General features: G+C 40.5%; 1 pseudogene; it reads left to right on the plus strand.

The window, feature by feature from the left end:
- Nucleotides 1-4,175: 4,175 nt before the first annotated feature.
- LOC145418274 (relaxin receptor 1-like) lies at nucleotides 4,176-19,886 on the plus strand (annotated as a pseudogene).
- The last annotated feature ends 4,197 nt before the right edge of the window (nucleotides 19,887-24,083 follow it).

The raw sequence follows: 24,083 nt of genomic DNA on the forward strand, positions 1-24,083 counted from the left end.
TAGGGTATATACTCGTAATCTTATAATACTACTCATTTACATTTCTATTTACGTTCTCTATTTTATTTACGTTATTTACATTTCTATTTTATTTACACTGTGTTGTGCACTGTCACTTGAAATAACTTATAAAACTATTTTCCATTGTTCACGTATATTTACATTCATTACTTTCACTTGCTGTTTACACATTATTTACACATTATTTACAATTCCACTTGCACTGTTTTACTCAATAGAAAGATCATAGTCACTCTTTTATCAATTGTCAGCCCTTTACCTCTTTCCACACGAGGTTTAGTAGGGGGTAAAGGTCACAGAGCCATTTGCATGGGGTGAAAAAAGGCCTTGAAGTCAGCAAGATGAAACGTACGTCCTCTCACTTCGGAAGATGAGAGTACACTGATAACGCAGGGGCAGCCTAGAGGCCTGCTTTAGGGGTTATTCAGAGTTACCAATATTACTTCTTGAAACAGCTAAGTCTAGCACTGATATGATTGGCAGGAAATCTAGACAATACATTATAAATCTGGTAGTTCCAGGTGAATGTAAATATTCTCCCTTCCCTCCTTACATGTATATTTATTACGAAAATAGATTAGAGGCCTACTTAGGAGATATATAATCAGAGCTACCAATGTTAAATCTTGAAACAGCTTTGTGTAGCACTGATATGATTGGCAGGAAATCTAGACAATACATTATAAATTAGGTAGTTCCAGGTGAATGTAAATATCATTTAGGCTTCTCCCTTCTCTCCTTACATGTATATTTATTACGAAAATAGATTATACGGCATATTTCAAGGGGAAAAAAACAGCGAAAATTAGCGAACGAGTGCACGTGAGGTGTTGTCAGGTGATAATTAGCCAATTCCAGGTGTATGGCACTCTCACTTACCTGATTTCTTACTTGTATATATTATTTGGTATAAGAATACGACATAGGGCTTATTTCAATGGATGAAATCAGTGAAAAATTCCAGGGAAGATTTACTTAGCGTAGCATGGCCGGGCAGGCGAGAGCATAGGGTAATGGAGGGGGGGTAGGGAGGGGAGTCAAGAACGGGGAGAAATGGCTAAATTGTCAACAATGGATGGGAGTACAGATGAGATTAGGAGTGCTGACTAGTGTTGGACATTGTCAGTACTGATAGATGATACAAGCCCCCACTGGAAAGCCCGGGTGAATTCAAAATAACACAGAATCACAAAAGCGACGCCCCGCGGTATGATCCCTTGCTCCCAAGCGTCACGAAAGTGACGCCCCGCGGTTAAGGGGTTAAGTACCTTGCTGATATCTCCCTTATTTATACCCTTCATCCACTTAAACACTTCAATTACGTCTCCCCTTACTCTACGCCTCTCTAGCGAATGCAGACTTAGTCTTTTCAGTCTGTCTTCATATGACAGGTTCCGGACGTCATGTATCATTTTTGTCATTCGTCTCTGTACATTTTCTAACGAATTAATATCCATTCTATAGTAAGGACACCAAAATTGTACTGCATAGTCTAAATGTGGCCTTACTAATGCTAGATAAAGTTTCAGTGTTACATTAGATGATCTATTGCTCACGCTTCTCAAAATAAATCCTAGGACCCTATTTGCTTTATTTCTCGCATTAATACACTGTTACCTTGGTTTAAGGTTGTTACTAATCATAACTCCTAGATCTCTCTCGCATTCCGATTTGCTAACTTCTTTGTTATCTAAGCTGTATTTAGTATCTTGCCTACGTTAAGTACTTTACATTTTTCAATGTTAAATTCCATTTGCCAAGTTTTAAACCATTTGGACAATGTATCGAGGTCTTTTTGTAAGTTATGGCAATCGTCAGTCGAGTTAATGATACGCCCTATTTTTGTATCGTCGGCAAATTTGCTGATGCTGCTATTGACTCCTAAGTCTAGATCATTTATATATATGATAAATAATAAGGGACCGAGTACTGAACCCTGTGGTACACCGCTAATTACTAATCCCCAGTCCGCCATAGTTCCATTTATTAATACTCTCTGCTTTCGTTCTTTCAGCCAGGATTCTATCCATTTTAAGATATCGCCGTCTATACCGTGTGCTCGAACCTTTCTAGCTAACCTTTCGTGTGGGACCCTATCAAAAGCTTTACTAAAGCCCAGATAAATAACATCGTAAGCTTTATCGCTGTCTACTGCCTCATAGACCTCCGAGTAGAATGACAAGTTTGTGAGGCAGGATCGTCCTTGCCTGAATCCGTGCTGACTTTCGTTTATAAGATTAAATCTTTCTAAGTGTTCTTTAATCTTATTTGCCAAAATTGACACTAACATTTTTCCTACTATTGACGTTAAACTTATCGGACGATAATTCGACGCAGCTGATTTATCACCCTTTTTAAAGATGGGCACTACGTTTGCGGTCTTCCGCGCCTCGGGAACTTCTCCTGATCTTAAAGAGTCATTAAATAATGTTAAAAGTGGCTGACATAATTCTTCTTTGGTTTCTTTTATAATTTTTGCATATATATCGTTCGGACCTGGCGATTTTTGAGGTTTTAACTTATTAATTTCTTTCAATACGTCCTCCTTACTAAAGGTTATTTTACTTAGAATATTTTCCGTATTCTCATCGTAAATATTTGCTGCTTGAGGGACCAGGTCTAGATTTTCCTTGGTGAATACTGATATGAAATAATTATTTAGGATGGATCACATTTCTTTATCTTCACTGGTAATGTCACCTGACTCTGTTGTCAGTGGTACTATCCTATCTTTATTTTTCGTTCGGTACATTTGATAAAAACCCTTGGGGTTTTCTTTTGTTTCACTTGCAACCTTAATTTCATAACTTCTCTTTGCTTTTCTTATCTCCCTCTTTACTTCTCTATTTAAAATCGTTTATCGGTTACGTAAGTGTTCCTCTCCACGATTTATTTTTCTATATATTCCTTTCCTTTGGCCTATGAGAGATTTTAATCTGTTGTTTAACCATCTTAGTTCTGAATTATTCGTTCTAAATGGTTTTGAAGGGATATATCTGTCTTGCCCTCTGTGTATTATATTTATTAACTCGTTATACTTCTCACTGGTCGAACGTCTGTTTGGTACTGGAGCTGAGTTAATTCCCGTCACCTGGACTACATTCCTATCTACCACCTCCCCCCTCACAGACACCTGATGGACATTCCCACGTGTTTCCTGCCCCTCACCTATGACCTGGGGTTCCCCACTGACTTAACTCCTTCAGTTTAGTGTAGCATTTTGTTTCATTATTGTTACATGTTGGTTATCTACCTAAGTGAAGCACTTCTTTTTATCAAAAGATGTCACTGGAGTTTGTATTTAATGCCATCACAACAAAATGTCTCTCCTTAACCGTGCGTAATAGTTGGCTAATGGCAAGGACAATATATAAAAGATATCATACTGAATGTGTTTAGTTTATAATAAAGCATAGCACTAAAATAGTAGCATGGCGTCATCACTCGCGGGTCATGTAGCCGGCAGTGCCGCACTACTTAGGGAGTCATTAGTAGGTACAAGCCTGTGCGATTTAACTCATGCGTATTGGTACAACAGAATTCTTAAATGGTACTGCACTTATTTTCTGGAAAACTGATGTATTACTTTTTTTTTTCACATCTGACAAAATCTAATGCAAAAAGGGAAAATATTAATAATGAAAATGAGAAGGCGCCTATCCTGATCACCGTTTCACTCAGTAGAAAAAAGGAGATATTAACAGAGCCTTGAAGAATATATATAAGTCCCAGTTTATTTAATGCTGGCTGTTGTTGAATTTGCATACAGGTTCCAAATTCGTCATCTCTGGAACTATCTTCCATACTTATTATTCCCATCAGCGTGTGACCTCGAAATTAATGGACCTCTATTTCGGCTGTCAAGTTTCTAAGGAGAGGAAATGTTTATGTTGTCTTTTAATCTTGTTTTTTTTTTTTGCATTAAAAAATAAATATACACATACACACACACCCCTCCCACATTCCGACTTACACACTTGCTCTTGTGAATGGTTCCAGTCTATCTAATCAGCAACACCGATTCACACAGTCATTCACAACAACCTGCATCCTTCGCCATCACACCACTCCTTTTTCACACTAAATCTGGATGACTACGTTTTCCAAACTCTCATCCAAACCCACACCTGAGTGTCAGTGCACTCAATGCACCCATGTGCACCCACATCCACAACGGCACCCTGCGACCTTCGTCACCAAACCACCATACACGAACCACTGCCCACCAGATCTACACAGCTACTCTTTCCAGGTTCGTTACCAGAGCACCTCACAGGAGGAATCGCACCACATGGTGTTATGGTTACAGTATCCCGCATCATGATGTGGTTACAGGATACAACAAGGAAATAATTTTTGATGCAGTGTGGGTGTGCCCCTTTCATCAGCAGGTGCATTGCGTCGGTGGCTCTATTTTCTTCACTGCGGTACACATGTAGAATTTACAATAAATTATATAAGTATGCACATAATAAAGGAGTGTAGAAGAATTTGATTTTCACTTCTGATTAATTAATGTAGGAGTTTGACATGTATATATATGATGGCAGTGCAATTGTGGAGTTCTGTGTTTACGGATGCAGTGTGGTTATGATTCACGTCTTGCAAATGTGGTGGGGAGTGCGGGTCCAAGAGAGTTAAAAGTCTACGAGTGTGATGTTGATAACAAAGCAGGTGCGATGCAGATGCAAAACTGTATAATGGAACGCGAGGAGGTTTTCTACATATCTACACACTCATCCTTACAAGTTTCAACCTACACATTCCTCCTCACGACAAGCAACCTCTATGTACACTCACGTCCTTCCACACTCACCCACACCCGTCTTTGTTTCATCAGGCCTGTCATCGTTCCCTCATTTCCATCTAGTTCCCATCCTGTTTGTTTATTCAAACACACACACACACACACACACACACACACACACACACACACACACACACGTATCTAATCTCTGTCCCACATTCCTTTGGCCACATCTTGACCGTTGGAAACCCTTACTTGCACACGTCTCGCTGGCCTGTCCACTTGTATGCAGTCCCTTGCCAATCCAATGCCACATCAATCTACCCACCTCCACCCTTGCACAACTACCCCCCACCTATCCACAACCACTGCCGCATCCATGTACCCACCTCCACTCTTGCATACCTACCAACACCCATCCACACACACTGCCACATCCATGTACCCACTTCTATTTTTGAACACCCATTCACACCCATATCACATCCATGTACCCACGTCCACTCGTTCACATCCACCCACACTTATCAGTACCCACTGCTACATGTTTATACCCACCTCCTCCCTTGCACACCTACCCACACCTATCCACACCCACTCCCACATCCATGTACCCACCTTCACCCTTGCACACCAACTTACAGCTATCCACACCCACTCCCTCATCCATGTACCCACCTCCACTCTTGCACACTCACCCAGACTGCCAGTACCTACTGCCAAATCCATGTACCCAGTTCCATGTTTGCACATCCTTCCACATCTATGCTTACCCACCGGCACATCCACGTACCCACCTCCACGCATTCATATCCACCCACACCTAGAGACGCAGCAGAAATTGAGATTGGACAACAGGCATGCTGGTGCAGTGAATGGATGTTTCCTGGGCATCACCCAGGCATGTATAAAGATCAGCGATCACTGCTAGATAACACCAGGCCACTTCACTGCTTTTCACATTGTATGGCGCTTTTTTGATCGTCTGTTATGCTATGTTTGCACAAATGGTGTTTTCTTAATAAATACAGCTGTATATAAATGAGATTTTCCTCAGTGTATCAGCTAGGTTTATTTCGAAGCATATAAAGATCTGCGACGAGCTACCAGATGACACTATGTCAATTATCACCAGCTGTGTTTACTTAGTTTGCCCGCGGTTTTTAAGTTTGATGGGGTTTTTGTTTATTTTAAAAAAATGTTGTTTTTCTTGATATCAATAATTGTGGTAAAGTAGTTTCCATCGGGATATAGTTTAGGTTTACCTCCCCTTGTGGATGTGGTCCAGATACATTTAAAATAAATAAAACTTGCCTAACAAAGCCGATGACACTTGCAGACCAGCTTGTTCTCTTCACCTTAATATCACTTAATTTCCTTCTTGGTGGATCATAGAAGGTCCATGAGTGTTACTGCACTCAAGTGCACCACAATCAAACCATTAAGGACAAAAAAAAAAAAAAACAGTAAAAGATCACAGCACCACCCATTTTTCGGCTACCAACTGTTTGCTTTGTCTATCTATCTATCTACTTCCAGACGCCATAATCCTGTAAGGGGTGGCCATTTGACTTTGAGTTATTTGTTTTACGGGGAGAGGCACTAATCCTCCACCAACCCACTTGCTGACAAGTAGGGAGCACGTATGGTTTGGTTATATGGTTACCACCGAGCGTTGTAAATGGTTTCTTGGCTTACAGGAAACCACTTGGCTTGTCAGTCAATGTAAAGCCACCTGTAAAGGAAAGAAAAGCAATAAGAAGTGACAGGAAAGATGGGAGAAATAGGAAGAGAGGAGGGCAGGCACAGAAAAAGAATGATAAAGACTAAGGAAGAAGTAGGCAGCACTACATCAAGTGAGTGGATGATGGTCGCCACCACCTACAAACCTTATTATTCGGCGATTATCTCGGGTGTTTACGTGTACTTTTAAGTAAAATCCATAAGCTGAGATGCAGATTGAAATGAAAACCTTCAGTCGCTGAAATTAACAAAATATGCTACAGTTATAGCGAAATTTTATTCTTCAGCCAATCACGTATCACAGCAGGTGACGAAATGTAGCTTAAGACGAATCTTCAACCAGCCAGCACCCAGACTGTGAGGCGTTTGGACCAAAATTCCTCCATGCCAGCTGACCGATCTGTAAGCAGCTAAAAATATTGCCTGTCCAGTCTCTTTCTCTAGGGTCTCTATCCACACCAGTCCATACTACTCCCACATCCATGTACACTCCTCCACACTTGCACACCTGTCTGACACAGCTGTGGTGGTGGCTGCAGGTGTGTCGTCGTTCCAACACCTGCTGGTTGGCAAGGAGCTGCGTGTGGCTGTGTGGCTGGTGGCTCTGACAACACTGGTGGGCAACCTTACAGTGCTGGCCGGTAGGGTCTTCTCCAGGGATGACAACAAGATACTCTCCCTCTTCATACGCAGCCTGGCAGGTGAGACAAGCTGATTAACAGGGAGGAAATTACTGATGTGCATGCATATAAATATACGTATATACCTACATACTTGGATGGATAGGTGGATAGACTGACTGATTAATATTCAAATTTTTATACGCATAGCTTTAGAGAGAGAGAGAGAGAGAGAGAGAGAGAGAGAGAGAGAGAGAGAGAGAGAGAGAGAGAGAGAGAGAGAGAGAGAATAATTCTGTATGTAACAAAATAAGGGATCAATACAAAAAATGCTGTAAGGGAAGTCAAGTCATATGAAAAATTTGTATCAAGAAACAAAAATATAACAGAAGGGATCTATAAAAACACTTTGCATTACTTTTGTAATAAAGTTCATGCACCAGATGCAAAAATATATCATAAAGGACGTTATCGTTAGAATCTATTGTTAGATTTAATAATGCCATGAAATGTATGCTGTATGCGAATATCAACAACCAAATTTTGTAAACATATATTTTCTGCGCCACAGTGCAGACGACAACGGTTTGCAGCTTCACTGCATCATTTGTCTTCCACAACAAAGGTCACTATTCCTCTCCAGTTTGGTTGATGGCCAAACGTTGTCAGGGTCGTTTTGTTTAGTAAATGAGAAGGTTTATTCCTACCCCATAACTATGCCTCATCGAATTTCATGCAATCACGACGTTGTGGTCAAGCCGTGGTTGTGACCCAGTTCCGTCCGGCCAAAACAGACGAACAATATGTAATCAACAGTCCCTTTCCTAACCCAAGGAGATATGCCATACCATATTTTTTATCCCCCCCCCCCCTGTGCGATAAAGTCTTGTATGTTATGCTCAGTTGAAACCTTCAGAAGATTGTACTGAAGTTTTGACTGTCGAATTAGAGAAGTTATCTACTCTCTTCATCAACTCCTTGAATACGAAAGATCTACACTAAGCTCAGCAAACACGCATGGAGTTAGTAAGAGAAAACAGTAAGAGTACTGAGAGGGTTAATGTCTTCAGCCCTGGAGCCTGTTATAATATTATTGTATTTGCCACTACTGGATGGTTTTATTTAGCTTAGGAGAGACGTCTTCAGTGTAGGGATTAATGAATGCTGTATCTACCCCATCATTTGAAAAAAAAAAAAAAAAAAATGTTCTTTGAAGAATAAAATCCTGTGGAAATATCAGAAAATACATAAAAATACGTAAACAAGTTAATAGTGTTAATGGCCATTTCACCAGCAAATTACTCGACCAGTCCTCTTGTCCGGTCCATTTTATCCCCTGATCCGCCTCTTTTGATTCCTGTCAATATATCCCATGTTGGGTTCTAACCGAGTAAACACCCCAGATGTTTTAGACAGCCGTATCATTGTATCCAGTAAAAAAAAAAAGGGGGGGGGGGGTAAGAAGTGTTGACGTGTGAGGGTGTGTGGCACAGAGGAGGACTACAGTGCCTCACAGGAGATGAGAGAGAAAAAGCTACACAGTCCTTTAACAGTAACAACCAGCCACATGTATTACGCTTCAAGGCATGGGGTTATGAAGCTGTGGCCGTTGTGGTTGTTATTATCCCGTTCAGTGCAGTGATGTGTTCTTATATTGGAGAGTTTTAAAGGTCTCTCCATAGCCAAGTAAAACCGATTGGAGGTGGCAAGAACAAAATCGGTTATAAGCCATCGGGGTCAAGGCACTGAAGGTAGAAGACGAGAAGCCTACACCCTTTGTGTCATTAACTGTATGACGTTAGTGATCGAACATTTCTTTTTATTTACCAGGCTATTCAAATGAAAAATTTTGGTAGGCAGAGAGTTAAAACGGTCTTCATTAGCACTTTTCAGTGCTAAGGGCTCCCACAAGTGTGTTACTCAGGTTAAAACCAGGTAATTTTATATATTCTATTTATTTTATCCTCTGCTACCTCCAGTATGGTGTTTGACCCTGATATCTTGGTGTCTCTGCTTCCCCAGTTGCCGACCTGCTGACTGGGTTGTACCTGATGGTGGTGGCGGTGAAGGATGTGGAGTTCAGGTCAGAGTACAGCCAGCACGCCTACTACTGGATGCGGTCGTGGCAGTGTACCATTACCGGCATCCTGGCCATGATATCAGCAGAGGTTAGTTAAGTTAGGTTAGGATAAGACAGGTTAGATTAGGGTAAGATAAGATAGGTCAGGTCAGGGTAAGGTAAGATAGGCTAGGTTAAGGAAGATAAGATGGGAAAGGTTAGGGTAAGATAACATAGGTTAGGTTAGGATAGTTTAGATCATGTCATGTTAGGTCCCTAATACTGGCTAGTGTTGTGGCAGTGCACACTTACTGGCAGCCTATTACGTCAGACAAAGTATGATTTGGCGAAGCTTCTTTAACTAAGTAAGCTAAGTTTGGGTCGGACACGGAGGTTCTCCTACTCATTCATCAAAACTGACCCTAATATCAAATCTTACCATATCAATTCCGAATCCACTGTCCAGACAGATGTACGGTTGATCAGAGATCACAGGCTGGAGCAGGGAACAGTTCGATGACTCTGTTAATCTGCTTTTAATATTCTTCCACATGGACTACTGATACGTGCTGATTGACACAGCTCTGGCAATTATTGAATATGTAAAGTGTATATAATATTAAGGTGGCGACATTTGAAAATATATGACACCTAAGAACACTGCTGGGCGTCTGGGCACAGACTGTTAACTCTATACTCATATATGAACACAGAAAACTTGTGCTTCTACCAGACCAGCACAAGTATTTCATTTTATTTGATTTAACATTTTACCTTTGAAACTCAGTTTACGTTTCTTGGTCACCGTCGCTTTGCATGAGAATACGGACTAAAACCTAAGGTTTCACTTGGCATCTGTCAGGAAAACGTTAATTGTCTTTTGCACAATACTCCACTTGGCGGGTTCATCCTCTGGACTAGGTTACTGTAGTCCAGAATAATAATAAGCTAGGATATTGACCTACTCCCTTTGTGGTGTTTTCGGTACTTCCATGATAGAAAACTCTGAAGCTCGAAGTTTAACACATTAGTCACAGTGGGTTCCGACGCAAGAGCTCTACCACCACATCTCCAGATGTTTAACGTATCATCAGCTGATATAAAATGTTAATAATAATATGGCTTGAGTATCGACAAAATACCACCATAACAAAATCTAGTACATGTGATGCTAATCTTTGTGGCAGGTGTCTGTGTTGCTGCTGTCGTTCATGTCTGTGGAGCGCTGGCTGTGCATCACGTGGCCCCTGCGAGCCCCTAAGCTGTCCCTGGATGGCGCTAAGGTGGCACTGGCTTGTATCTGGGCGATTGGCATCACACTAGCTATCGCGCCAGGTAAACTTCTTGCATTGTTTTTCAGAATTTCATGATCACTCCAACTATATTGATCTTTGGGGTGACTGCTCAAAGTGCATTGCTTAGATATAGCCTTCATCAACACAATTACCAACAAATATCCTTCCAAAGTTCCATCTGGGTAAGTGGAATCTTACTATGCATTGCACCAGGTATATTTCATTTCAAACCTCAAAATATTGTTGTACTGTCCTTGCTAATAGCACATGAAATTATGCTATATCGTAAATTACTGTACCTTTCTAATTAATTTGCTCATGGTCTGCAAGGGCTGATATAAAAGTTCTGATGAGGGTTTTATCGGTGGCCATTGATGAACGCCGTTGGTTGTTGCTCATCAGCCAATTTCCTACGTGCCATATATTACCAAACAACACGATACCACGTGCTGGTTCACCATATAAATGACAAAATTAAAATTACGTGTCCTGCCCGCCGTCGATTTCCCACAGCACTTGGGCGATGTTGTTGGCACAGTATCATCAATCAAGGTTGTAAGTTAGGGTCATGGAAATTGATTTATGCCCTCAGAACTTCTCCCAAGATTAAATGATGTTAATGCAGCTTTACACTTGGAAGTTATAAAAATATGATGAGCCAGTACGACTCAGTCGACGCAAAAGATAAGATGGTGGGTGGCTGCTTCACCATGGCAGTTTGGTCAGCCAAGCAGCACTGTTACCCAGCAGATTTTGACTCAAGAAAAAAAAATCAATGGATCCTACTACCACATGCTTCACCTTAACAAATTGCAATTGTTGGTTGTTCCCCAATTGAATTTCGGATAAAAGGGCATCATTTTGATAGACCGAATGTATCCAGTCTGAAATGATGAACGTTCTGAAGAACAAGAAAGAAAAGCTCTAGCAATGCTTCCACTAACGGCAGGCTCCTGGAACAAGTGTGTGGATGTAGGTGATGAACTCTCTGAAGGAGATAACTGAGGCATGTGTAAAATGTTAATTAAAACTGAGTTGGCCAACTATAAGCAGAACATTTTTTACAGAGCTCACACCGTTTTCCCTGATCCCTTCCTTCCATCCGACTTCTTGGCAAACCCCCAAATGTCTTGTTGCTATCCTTATCAATTACTGATGCAGTTCTCTAGCATCCGAACTTGTCAGTCATGGCCTGATTTAATTCTAAGTGCAGTTGTCATTTGTAAAGCTATATATTCTTGACAAAAAATTTAATCGCCGAGGATTCAGTGTTTGATGTATTAGTGTCTATTGATCTTGGTAAAACCACTCGACGATTGCCAGAAAAAAAAAATGTAAAGTACTAACTTCCAAGTTAGTGGATAATACAAACATACATTTCAATAGTTACGGACATTACTGGTGTCCTACGTTTCTCGTGAGCTTAGCAAAGTCGTCTGACGTTAACCACAATAAAATACAAAATAGGTTATTCTCAGCCAGTGATTTAATAAAAAGTTTCTTCTTCCCACTCTATCTGATAAAAAGCTTTGATCTTCCAAGCTTTCCAGTACAAAAAGTTTTCTTGAATTTTTTTTTTTCACTATTCAGTGTTGAAATACGAAATACTCGAAGGCTAGTTATATCATCAGTCATCTCTCTCTCTCTCTCTCTCTCTCTCTCTCTCTCTCTCTCTCTCTCTCTCTCTCTCTCTCTCTCAGTGGTAAACCATCACAGCCGTCAAGGGTCCTACATCACCAACGGCCTATGCTTCATGCCCCCTCCCTCTCTCCCCCAGTGGTATACTATCACAGCCGTCAAGGGTTCTACGGCACCAACGGCCTATGCTTCATGCCCCCTCCCTCTCTCCCCCAGTGGTATACTATCACAGCCGTCAAGGGTTCTACGGCACCAATGGCCTGTGTTTCCCCCTTCACCTGGACGACCCATGGGTACCTGGATGGCTGTACTCGGCATTCATCTTCGTTGGCATCAACCAAATCGGGTCAGTGATAGTTTTAATCAGCTAAATTTACCACTTGTTTTTTCGGCTGAATGAAATCGTTCATTTAGACTTTCAGTACATTCAAGTTTCTTCAGAGAGATAAAAGGTGAGGCTATGCGCTTTTGCTGCTTTCTTTTTTTTCCCAAAACATTCCTCTTATGCTGTGGAATGCAAGAGTATTGGCCAGATGTAAGTTTACGAGTGCGTCTCGTTTTACAAACCAGTGATATCAACACGAGCTCGAACAGCAGTTTAGGGGACTTGGGATATGATGGGCACGAGTCAGTGGAACTTTATTGTTGCTCTCCAGATTGTCTAATAGATGCGAAAGTTGATAAATGATCACAACAATAATGCTTGCCAACTACTGTGTTCTCGGCCACTGAATATCCTTCAAGGAAAAAGTTTTGTGCAGTATCTCTGAATTGTGAAGTAAACACAAGGGAGCATTAACATAGCATTTACATTACTATCTATCTATCTATAGCTCGACGCCCTAATCCCTCAAAGGGTGGCCACAGATAAAACGCCTCCAAGTCTGTCTGTCACCCACCATTTGACTACCCTCCCCCCAACTCACTTCCCCCTCCCTCATATACCTCTCAACTCCATCCCTCCACTTCATCCTCGGTCTACTCCTCCCTCTCCCTCCCTCCACCTCACCTACATACACACTCTTAGTCTTTCATTCTCCATTCTCTCCACATGTTCAAACCACCTCAGTGTATTTCTCTTTATCTTCTCAACCACATACACATCCACCCCACAACGTTCTTTCACTTCTTCATTCGTCAACCTGTCCCTCCATGTCATTCCACATGCTCCTTTCAAGTAACTCATTTCCAATGCTCTCACTCTTGACTTGTTCCCCTCTTGCAAGGTCCACGCCTCGCTTCCATACATTAGGGTAGGGATCACAATACTGTCATGCAGTGACTTCTTAACTTCCATAATCACCTCCCTGTTTCTCGTCACTGCTTTCGGTGAACCAACAACCTTCCTTCCCTGCTGTACCCTTTCACGCACTTCATCCCCCAAAGCTCCATCCTTACTCATGACACTGCCCAAGTACTTGAATGCATTCACATTTTCCATATCCTCACCATCCAACCTCACTGTACATTCTGTGACGTCATTCTTCTCAAACACCATAACTTTAGTCTTGTTTACATTAACTTCCAGATTCCTCTTCCTACACACTGTCCCAAATTCATTCACCAAACCTTGCAACTCCCATGCATCTTCACTCAACAATACTGTATCATCAGCAAACAGCAACACTTTACCTTGTGCAATTACCAAGGTCTGTTGAACAATGTAAATGGGTTAATTGTCAGACCCTCCAAATGGTCAAACTTTAAAACGTCCTTGTCACTGAGTTGCTGAGTGACTGATTTAATGTGATACTAAGGAATTAGTTATGTTATGTTAGCTAGCCTGGTGCCCAGCTTGCTTATGTTGTTATCTTGTAGGACTCGTTCTTTGTTGCAAGTCTATAGATTAGGTAAACATTGAAACTTTGAGGATTCAGTGTTTACCATATGAGAATGTGTAGAAAAGCTTGAAATATGATTGCTATATTTTGGAAGGGGTTTAACATCCATTAGTGTTGCTCTAGGATGTACGACTTTCAGGATGTTTAGGTATATCTGAAAATTTGGCATAGGATTGGAAAGGTTTGGTTAGTTTGGGAAATCTGAACAGATATGAGTTTACAATTTGGTAGTACAGTTCCGTCATGAATTTGTAAATAAATCTTAAGGGAAAATTGATGCAATGTAACAATTGTTAGGAGTGGATGGTAGATGGATCAAAAGGTAGGTTGGCAAAAGGGTTGGGGAACAAGAGAATACTTTTATGTAAAAGTATGGAAGGAAACACAGGTTGTCAGATGGGTTAATGGGAAATTGCTAAAGCATTTAGATGGGAAGACAGATAAACAGATCAGGTAGATGGATGGATCAATTAGTGGATGGATTAGATGCCTGGATATATGGATGTTGATGGCACCCACCAACTCTATGGCGATAGGAAAGGAAGTGCTAAGCATTACTGGAATGCCTTTTAATGCCACCTCCCACCTTTAGTGGAGGAGGTATTAAGTGATTGGTCTCCGTGCGTGCGTGTGTGAGTCCGTGCATGTGTAACACTATTGTGGGTGCTACTTTTCCTGAACCCATTGACGGATTTCGACCGAACTTTTGTCAGTGATACATTAGGAAAGGACGATGATCTTTTTAGGTCGGCAAGGTCAAGGGGTCAAAGGTCAGGGGCATTCAACTTAGTTTATCATTGTCGGTGAGGTATCTCCTGACCCTGTCAACGAATTTTGACCAAACTTTTGTCAGTGATACAGGATGAAAGAACGATGAACTGATTCGGTCGGCAAGATCAATGGATCACAGGTTATGGTCATGGGGTGTGGGCGTCTCCCGAACCCCTTGACGGATTTCGGCCAAACGTTTGTCAGTGATAGAGAATGAAGGGACTATGAACTGATTAGGTCAGCAAGGTTAAGGGGTCAAAGGTTAAGGTCCTGGGCATGGGAACCATACCTCCTGAATCTCTTGATGGATTTCGACTAAATTTTGTCAGTGATACAGTATGAAGGGAAGGTGAACAGATTAGGTCAGCAAGGTCATGTGGTCATATGTCACGGTTACATGGAGTCGACTTGGTTTATCTTTGGTTTCATTTTAACCCACAATGAGGCCTGTCATTGAGGCTGTATGGCGAGTCCGTGTGCAAGGCTTGGCGGAGGCATACTGCATGATGCTTTGCGTCGACAGCTTGGGGTGCAAGCTCTCGGCATTTAATATTATGTTTGTGTTCCTTTCTCTGTCGTGAGTCTGAGGGTAAACTGAATACATATTTTTGTACCCTTGTATTATTAAAGTACACCTTATTACTGATGATTCAGCAGGAAACAGCGTGGCTGTTACGGATATTATATGTTATAGAAGATGTAGGTGCTACGCGTGAATCACCAGCAGAGTTTGGTTTAGTTCAGTATAATAAAGTAAATTAGTCACCATTTTGCACACTTAGTTACGGTACCCCATGGAAATAAAAATAAATATGCGTCATTCTCTTTTTACTGTTGTACTGAAAAGTATAAAATTTTCTTGTAATGCTCAGTTTCTGTCGATCAGTTTGACGCCACAATCCCCGGGATTCCAGTTATTTTCACACATTCTGTATTTAGTATCTCTCTCCTTCCCTTGTTTATTCCCCTCTCTTCGCTGGTCTTCTACACCGCCTTTTTCCTCTCTTACCCGTCTCTTTGTACTCTCTTATTCCTCTCTTCCTTGTTCCTTCTTGCCTGTTTGTCTCTCTTGCACCCATAAAGCCTACACCCTTCTTTTCCTTACCTTGTAAATATCATCCAGATTTTTCATTACTGATTGTTATTCTTCTTTGTTTCTCTAAGGACGGTAATATCATTAAGTCTTTTACAGAGTTGTTCCAAAGCGTCTCTCTCTCTCTCTCTCTCTCTCTCCATGTCGTATATTGGCCACAGCCATATCTCCTTTTGTTTTTCCTTTTATGGATGTGGTAATCCTGATGTCTTATATAGGGGTGTTCTGACGCATTCGTCAAAGCAGAGTCAACACACGCATCTGATTGATTCAAGTCTCATGCCTGTCTGTTAACTTAATATGACCGTGTTAGGAGTTGCAACCATTTTTGACGTATTGTTGACACTCACACTTATCTTGGCCTTGTTACTAACTTGCTTATTATTGTTTCTGACTATATTCAAGGCGGCATTAAAAAAAAAAAATCGTAGAACTTTTTTCTTAACGATATATTTTGCCTAATATATTTTAATGTTTTAATATCGGGAATATTTACACCAATTCCGTAAGAGAATATAGAGATATTCTGTGCAAAATAAATCTCTAAAGAATTCTTATTAGAAAATTTCCGAAGCATACAAAATACGACCTTCCAGGTTCCGAGAGTTACAGCCATCATTAGCAGCTTGCACTCCTAACACTTGGTCTGTTTTGCTCTCAGTGTGGCGGTAATCCTTATGTCCTTAACGGGGACATTGTGCAGCATCCGTCATACCAGAGCCAACACACCACTCCCTGTAACACCTTCATTTCTCTTCCTGTCAGTGTGGTGGTAATCCTCACGTCGTATACGGGGATGTTCTGCAGCATCCGACGTACCAGAGCCAACACACCACTCTCTCTGGGGAACCGAGAGTTTGCCATGCGCTTCTTCTTCATCGTCTTCACTGACTGCCTCTGCTGGACCCCTATCATCATCTTACGCATCATGGCACTTGCAGAGATCGATATCAAGCGTAAGTTACTCCTTGATTATTCTGATCGTTTGGTCCTCTTTTACAGCTTCAGATACATTTTCAGTTACATCATCAGTGACAATCTTACTTACACATTCAGTTACAACCTTACTGATACCCTTAGTTACATCAGTTACGTCCCCAGCTAGAAAATACTAAGAGAACGCACACCCCCGACAATGCCATTGCAGGATCCGGATCCAAATCCTGGTCCGTCCCCAAATTTAATAAGTTCTTTCTTGGCCCGTGGCCCATCCTTCCAGAAAATTTCATTGAAATTCATTGGGATCTTTTGGAGATATCGTGTGGACAAACTGACAAACAAACAGACGAACATAGGTGAATACATAACCTGCTCCAACTTCGCTGGAGGAGGTATTTACAGACAATGCAAAGAGTAACTTTTCTTTTTCTGTCACACACGCATCAAACTATCATCCTTTCAGTTGAATATCCCATGCAACAGTGACTGTTACTTTTACATGCTTTTTTTTTTTTTACTAACTTCTTTACGTCACTTTTAATCAATGTTGATCATATTTTCTTGTGATGAAATGGAAAATGTGAGTACATTTAAGTACTTGGGTAGTGTGAGGAGTAACAATGAAGTTTAGAGGATGAAGTGCTTGAAAGCGCACAATAAGGGAAAAAAAATGTTGCCAGTTCTCTGAAAGCAGTGATAAGAAATAAGAAAGTCAACATGGAAGTTAAAAAGTGGCTGCATGATAGTATTGTGATACTAACTCTAACGTATGGACGCGAAGCTTGCAAATAGTTGGAAAGACATTAGTCACGAAAGAGAGCAGTGGAAATGAGTTATTTGAGAGGAGCATGTGGTATTACATGAATAGACAGACTGACAAATGAGGAACTGAAGGGGCATTTTGGTGTCAATGTGCATGTGACAGAAAGCTTTAGGAGAAATACACTGAGGTGATTAGGCCATTGTGGAGATAATGGAGAATGAGAGACAAACAAGGAGAGTGTATGTGAGATGGAGAGGTGGTGAGGGGGGGGGAAACCGAGGATGAAATGGAGGGATGGAGAGGAGAGGTAAATGAGAGAGGGGTGTGTTCGTTAGGGGGAGGGCAGCGTAATGGCAAAGGACAGGGCGACATGGAGGCGATTTGTTTGTGGCCACCCCTTATCGGATTATGGCACTTGGCTATAGATAGATGGATGGTGTAATAGAGTGTTAATCATATCTTCTTGAGTAATTCTTAATTTATTTGCCTCAAACTTTTCAAGAATATCAAGATTCCGGCATATCATTATTGCTTACATACTGTATATTATTGGAACCTAATCATCATTGCTTTAATCAGTAAGTCACTTCGATCCTATAGCTTATTATTTTTGACGAGATCTCTTGTTGTGAAGAAGTAAATGAAGGTTATATACAACCCCATATATTTTCTCCTAATATATTTAAAACTGTCTGGGATAGCAAGAATAAAATTAAGTATCATTGCGTTAAGAGGGCTATAATTCTTACAGTCCACCTGCAGTCAAATTACACTTCTGTGATGACCATGACCCTTCCTTTCATTCTTCCTTACATCAGCCGATCAGTTCATCTAGGTCTCTTTTTCTTTCCATTCCACATATTTCTGTATATCTGTTTTCTGACGCCTCAATCCCAGATGTGGTGATTACTAATATATTGCCTCCATTTCACCATGTTTTCTGTCATCAGACCGTCTTCCCTCAACTCATAGCACCTTTATGCACATACCTCTTCATCCCATCACTCCACCTCATAAACACTCTCTTCCCTCCTGTCACCTCCACCTCACCCACATACTCTCACCAAGTCAACCCACATAAGTTTTAAACAAACAAAAATATCTCACCATCACTCTTACATCCACAAAAGACTTGTGGATCACCCCTACGTTATTGACAACGATAAATTAACCCTCCAGTTCGATATCGTATTTTCTGTTCTATTCCCGGGGTTCTTTGACGAATTAATTTAAATTAGGACAAACTTTTCTTTCAGGAATGGTTCAATATAATTGTTATTCACTGCAAAATATTTAAATTAACTGAATAAAAGTTTCAGGATGTCGCAACATCAGTGAATAAAATGCGTCACCTGCTTAAAGGTGAGGGCTCCTTCCAGAGCTAAGTAATCTGAGTGAAAGGAAAAATTAATGTAAAGGCGTTATCGTATTGGAAGGGTTAATAATCACAATCACATGTTCCTAACGCCCAGCATGACCACTGATCCACCTTCTTGCCTGGCCATCCACCAGGCCTTCCTCTCCGCGAGATCTATAGAGCAATATTCTGCCTGGGTTTGTCTCATCTGAACTAAATCATTTGGCGTTAACTTGAATAAATATTTCCAAGTGCAGCCTTTCTTCACTCCCGCCAGCCGATCTGTACGCGTACGTGGTGGTGGTTCTGCTGCCCATCAACTCAGCACTTAACCCCTTCCTGTACACCTTCACCACCACCAAGTTCGGTCTCAGCTACGCCGTTTTCTGAGAGGCCGGGGAGTGTGCATATGGCCCCCCAGGAGAGACTCAGGTAGGGACGCCTTTATGAACATCGTGCAAAAAAAATAATTCTTGAGAATGACGTAAGAGAAAATAAGCCAGTTTATGATAATTCCTGAGGCTAATGGAAAACACAAAACGTGTTTGCCTTCTCTCTATTCTTGCCTCCTGAACAATGTAAAGTGGGATGCAGGCTAATCAAATCAACCAACCATTGACGTTTCATAAATATACGTCAAAAATTTCGGACTTCCCTTTTCCTATGCAAAATGTAGCATCAAATATAATTATTTCAAGCTACAGTTCCTTTTCATATTCTACAAATTTCAGCTTGGTTCTCAGCGCCATTTCTCCCACTCCTTTCCTCTTCTTTCATACTCTATGTTTTCATTCACCATTTCATCCTTTCTTCCCAGCAGACTCAGAATTTACGAGGTCATCATTCTTCCGAAGTGCCACATCTCGACTCACCAACGGGCGAGACTTCCTGCCACACCGCAACGGCGCAAATCACACCGACGACGACTGCACCGTTGTAGAAGTGTCCAGGGCGTCCATCACCAAGGACGACCCCAGCAAAGCAGAGACCAAAGTATAGAGTGGAGGCCAACTGAAACGTCTGATGAACCAACTGATGCATATTTTGAAACAGTTATGAATCTCAGTGCAAGTGTGATGACCAAACTGTAGAGTGGTTTCTTATGGAAGTCTCTCACTGGCAAAGTAGAGGCTGAAGTGTAGAATGGATGACAGTTAAGACCTCTCATGTGGAAAGGGAAAATCTACTTGAGTCCTCTCTATGACCAAGTTGTGGTGCGGATGTGAACTTAAATTATAAGCAAAGTCTTAATGATGCAGGGAAAAATGTAGAAGGTGCATTTTAAAGCCTATCTAAACAGAAAATATGTTAACTCCTGGAAAATGAGAGGAAAGACTGAGAGTAAGCTGAAGATTGGACAGGAAATGTGAAAATTACTATGCTGATCAGCATCAGTGTTACCTACGTTGATGATCGATGTAGATACGACATGTCCAAAGAGAATGAGATCGACTAGAGGAAAGACGACTGGGAAACTGATGATGTTGGTATACATCAGTCCTTTATGTGCTGCGTACGAAAGGACTGTAATGTTGAACGTTTGTCACTCTCAGACCATCACTAACTTGAATAACCAGCTTCACTGACGTATACCAAATGCAACAATACGATTAGAATTGAGGGAAGCCAAAAAGCAACCGTCAGCAAGAACTGCCACTTAAGTCTTTGCCCGACAGAGCGAGGTTAGTAAGACAAGAATGTCGGCACCTCCTTCCTTTTCATGTAAGGAAATGGATTAAAAATAAAAATGTACTCGTTCATAAAATGAGGGAATGTATGAGAACAGAAGAGGACAGACACCAAACTTCCAGGTGGCTTCAATATTATAATTTTGGAATTGAGTGAATGGGGAATAGGGCGATGTATGAAAAGAAATCGGACAGTATGTATTATAATTAAAAATGAGTTATAGATAAAAATGGGCAAAAATTAATTATATCAGTAATAACAAAGCTTACACACAAAAAAGGATCTTTTTCTCTTTGTACTGGACTGCAGGTACCAAGAAATACAGAGGAAAATGAAAAGGCGTGAGAAAAGGAAACAAAAAGTATCGTGTTAAAAATTTCAGGAAAAATGGACAAACGGCGAATGAGAACACAAGATTAGAGCCCAGAAGAAACCTCTGTAACAAGCAGGTAAATTGGATGACAAAGAAAATAAGTAAGATACGAAACGAAAGAGAATTTGAAATGTAAGAACCATGAATAACATTTAAATTAATAAACGGTTCAGGACTTGAGATGGGATGAGATCAAAAGTACGAGATGTAACAAAAAGGGAATGGAAGAAGAAAAAGGAAAATTTGGCTTACATGAAATATTATACTCGCAGGATAATGTATATGAGGGGAAAACTATTAAAAATAAATATGCTTCAACGGTGAAAAAGTAATGAAAAATACTGCAGGATGCTGTGTGTTTTGAAAAAAAAAAAAAAAAAAAAAAGTTACTGCAGGGTAAGCCGTTCAATGTCCACCTTGAAGAAGAAAATGCTCCATGAAATGAAATATAATATGAAAATGTTACATCTGTTTCATTAAAACACAAACAGTTCTTTCTACATACTTGCCTTTTTCTGGCGTTGTTGTCGTTAACCCCTTCAGTTTCATTATTTATTTGTCCGATCCTCTCACGGGCCAGGCTAGAAACACCTTTGTCACTGAGGACCTGACTGGTTCCCTGGCTTGTTAAATGGTCCCTTTGCAACCCCTTCAGAGTCTTCATGATCTTTACAACAGCCTCCTGTTAGGCAGCTGCAGTGACAGAAAAAGCTCGTCTCTGGATTGCATTGGTTTATCCCTTCAGTCCAATGACACACTTTTGTTTCTTGCTACCTTCACACTTTTTTTCTTACATGAGAACGTTCTCTAACTGGAGAAGTTAGATATTGTGTAACATTAATTATTCATTTAACTAGGAGAGATCCATCTAAAAAATCGGTAAACTCATTTGAAGGAATCAAAAATAAAATACAAAAATAAAGAAAATATAAATAATCAGAGTGGAAAATTTAGACAAACAGTTTGTAACTTCCTGCTTGCACACAGCATTTTCAGATTATAATACTGTTGCCTGTAGAGGAATTTATTTAGCACTGGATACATCTTCCCAACTGGAGAGGTTAGGTATAGCATCATGTACTTCCTTCACTACAACAATTCTCCCTGAATCTGAAGGAAACACTTTGGTCACTGCCTTATTACAAACAAAAGGTCGTCATTTGACTAAAAGCAGTTTAAAACTTCACTATTCAGTATTCAGGCTTTTTTATGCTACCGACAGACGATGTACGTCAACTTTACAAAGGATTTATTGCAGTGATGGGGTTGATGAAGGATGTATCTAACCCCTACAAATAAAAAAGTCTATCCTAGAATCAGTGTCGTCTGGAGACGGCAGGAAAACAAATAAAATATTTTTGTATTAAACAAGTCAACCTTTTCACCTCCAAGTAGCTTCTACTAAGCTTAATACAGTAGTAGTAGTAGTAGTAGTAATAGTAGTAGTTGTTGTTGTTGTTGTTGTTGTTGCCTAGGCAGTCTGGCCGAACAGCCCCGAGTCCCTAGGGAAGGCCACCGCCGAGACCGAGCTTTCCCAGAGCTGTTGGAAGTAAGCAAAAATGGAATTAAGACTATATTTTTGGTCTGTTTGCACCACCCACTACTACTGGCACTACTAGGCTTTACTGCTTATTCCTAATTCTAGAAACTATCTGTTCTACAGTATACTAAATAAAGCACATGGTGGAACAAAGTGAAAAACGACGTCCTTAGACTCCTGTGAGTCACTCTCAGCTGAAATACACGGTCTGGCAGTAGCTGGTATATAATATCTGATTTGTCAAAACATGTGAGGGTTAGTGGCATCAACATTATTTCACATGTTGCAGTGACCTAGTCTCAGGGAATACTATCGTCTTGCGTTAAGTGGAAACAAGCAAGAGTTATCCCATCGGCGAGATAGTGGCATCAGTATTAACACTTGAAGGCTCCTATGAGGCTATGACCCAGTAACAGCTGAACAGAATATGCCTTCAGAATACTAGTATGGTTCTAATCATGAGAAGGGTCATGTCACACCAGAATAAAGAGGATGGTTGTTGATTTCAATATGTCGTGAAAAAGAGAATGATACCCACTGATTGAGATGGTGATTATTGTGAGGATACAACAGTTTCAGACCTATCTGGACCCACTTTTGATAAGGTAAGTTACGCGAATATTTGCAATAATCACGATTTCTTTGCCAGTATAATTATTAGAATTTCTTAAGCTGTACCCTCAGCAATAATGGACCATTTTTGAAAAAAAAAAAAAAAAAAACTAGCCTCTATTCCTTCACCTTACCTGAAAGAAAACAAAAGAAAGAATTATGTTCCCTTCAGTTCCAGGACGTGATCTATACTATTAAATCTGTTGTGACGCTGTGTGTGTTGGGGCAGGGGGACTTGCTGAGTCAATGTGCTGCTATCGAACCAGACTAATTTGGGCGTGTGGGGGGGGGGGGTCGATGAAGGAAAACAGGTAAACTGGAGCAGTGTTCCGCAATCGTTTTTACTTCGTGGTACATTATTCAATTTGCTGTCCTCTTGCAGCACACTGAAGAAACGTTTATCATGGAAATTGTCAGAATCGAATAAAATTATTTATTATTGTAAACAGATGATAACAGTAAACAATAATAGTCAAGTGCACAATACCGTGTACTTAAAGCAAGATACCAATTTTGTTAGTGTTCAAGGAATTAGAGAAATTGTGAAATAGTTTGAGTGCAATGATATGCAATTGCCTACTCTGCATAAGATTTAGAGTGCATGAAAGGATATGAAATTGCCTACACTACATGAGATAATTACTCCAGAAAGTATTTTTCGTTAAAAGATGAAGAAAGGCAATATACCGTGCCAAGTTTTAAAATGAAATATATAATATTTTTGTTTCCAGAGCCAAGTAAAACAAATTTTCTTTGAAACTGTAATAATTACAGTTAAATGTATTTTTCCCAGACAATAAACATATGTGATATTTTCACTGAAAGTTCATAAGTAACTTTTGTCTGTTTTGAGTAAGGCAGATTCTTAATGTCTGGTTGTTATATAAAACTTAGATCAAGTTACTCAACTAGTGAATTCAGATATGATTTGTTTTTGCTCTTTGGTACTGTAAGTGTTAATTCTGAAAAGTTAACACATAAA

The sequence above is a fragment of the Coenobita brevimanus genome, chromosome 113 (assembly GCF_032717465.1).
Source record: "Coenobita brevimanus isolate Jiangsu-jjx chromosome 113, ASM3271746v2, whole genome shotgun sequence".
Taxonomy (NCBI): Eukaryota; Metazoa; Arthropoda; class Malacostraca; order Decapoda; family Coenobitidae; genus Coenobita; species Coenobita brevimanus.